The sequence below is a fragment of the Leuresthes tenuis genome, unplaced genomic scaffold (genome assembly GCF_036924035.1).
Source record: "Leuresthes tenuis unplaced genomic scaffold, fLeuTen1.0.hap1 SCAF_21, whole genome shotgun sequence".
In the NCBI taxonomy this organism is placed as follows: Eukaryota; Metazoa; Chordata; class Actinopteri; order Atheriniformes; family Atherinopsidae; genus Leuresthes; species Leuresthes tenuis.
Genome location: NW_027325375.1, coordinates 17,190,612 through 17,192,748, shown reverse-complemented (window position 1 = coordinate 17,192,748; position 2,137 = coordinate 17,190,612).

Genomic DNA, 2,137 nt, shown 5'->3' with positions numbered 1-2,137 from the left:
CTGGCCTTTTCCTTTGCTTAGTTTTTGTGTGTGGTTGACTTTTGATAGATATATGAGCCTATGACATGTTGTAACCAAAAAAAACTTCAAAAATTATAACTCCGGTGAATACCGATACATTGGGAGGCAACATGGGGTTCAGTGTCTTGCCCAAGGACGCTTCGACATGTAGCCCGGGGAAGCCAGAGTTGAACCACCGACCTTCCGATTGCTCTTCCTCCTGAGCTACTTTATTTGTTTGGTGAATTCAGGCCACTTTTTTTTTGTGTAGCTCTGTGTAGGTTAAAAAGGCTGTGCTTAGATGTTCCTGGGTCTGTAATAGAACTTTCAGCTGCACTGAGCCAGGATGTTACAAATGCTGAGGCACATGAATAGAAAGGACACAAATGTTTTTGTATACACGCATTCACTGTAAACTGTAAACACTGTAAACTTTCATTTAACATTCAAATATGAATGTGATTTGCCTAAAATTCTAAAGGAAAGATTTTAGTTTCTTGGTAGCTACATGAAATGTAGATGAAATATTTCAATTTCGATGAAAAATGCTTTTTTCATAAAAAGATTTCAAATATTTGTTATTTTTTTTTCTACAGTAAAAGAACAAAATGATACAGAAATGCTGGAGTCTTGTGTTAAAGGCTCCAACAGAACCAGTAAACAGAAGCAGCCTTCAGTTTAGCGAATAAAATTGTAAGTTTGATTATAGCGTCACTTTCTGTAAGCAATCAGTGGAAAAACATTACATTGTACTAACATTTACCAATGCACACGCTTTCCCTCTGTCATCAAACACAGTATGCTTATGACATTGTGAAAACACATTTCGCTGTTTTAGTCATGACTGTATTGACAAGTTTTATCCACTAGGGGGAGATGGCACACATAGAATGGAGGTCTTGATGATGACAGCTTCCTCCGCCAGTCCTCTGCCACTCCCAACCTGAGAAAGATGAGGATGCTGCAACAGGATTTATTTCCTCTAACAGGTCATAAAAATCTGGGGAAACAGACACAAATAGAAAACTAAGGGAAAAGTTACTTAATTTAAATGGCACAGATGTTTGTACATCTTTTATTGAGCTGTGTGTTTCTATCCATCTATCTATCGATCTATAATTTTTCTATCTGGGGAGCACCTTTTTCATTGATATCTATTGAAATTTAATCAGACCACAGCAGAGCACTTGCCTCCAGCACTAATTAGAAGTTTTGCAACAAATCTTTAACATAAAAGAAAAGTTTAGATGAGATAGCATGAATGACTTGGATGAATCTGTAAACTACAGTCTAGCTCAAGTTAGTTAGTTTTATTCAAGTTAGTTTTTCTCCTAATACAACATCAAAGACAGGAAGTCATTTCCTCAGGGGGGAGCCCCGTGAATGCTAGGGTCATTTCGAAGATCATAGGCCATGTGAATTCTAAAGTACTGAGTAATTTAACTATTTGCTGTTGGTTAATGCACATCATTGTCAGGCTGTGGTGGAATTTCATTCAATTTGACAGTATAACAATAATGTTATAATGTTAACCATTCCACTATAAAAGTGAATTATGTTATTTGTGACATAACAAGTGATGATATCACAGTGTGCATCTGCAAAAATTCCCCCTTTGCAGCACAACCTCGTGCCCCAGCAGCTGACCAATCAAGTTTGATCAACAAAGAAATATTGTAAAATCATATACATTTATTGTACATGTCAAAACATGAACATAAATCTTGGTATACTCTCGCTGTGGTGACACTTGTGGAGTGCCTGGGAAAAAATGAGTTCATAATTCAGTGAATTAACATTATAGGTCCTGACCTACATGTCTACAGTTTGCAGCACACTCGTACTTCAGAGGTTAAGCTTATACATGTCAATGTCCACCGGGACTATTTAATGATGGATTTAATTTTCTTTTGAAGTTGTATTCAATCTGGCTTCAATATGGGAGATGGAGACTGCTGCAGGAACAAAAAAAAACGAGAATGTTGTAAGAGTTGAGATGATGAACAATGAACATGACAGCAGGGATGTTGAAGAGAGAAGAGGATCACAGAGTTCAGTGGAAATGATAAATCTACATCATAAATGGAAAGCAGAGAAGAGTGGTATCCCAGGTGGTTTGTGAAAACAAATACAGTAA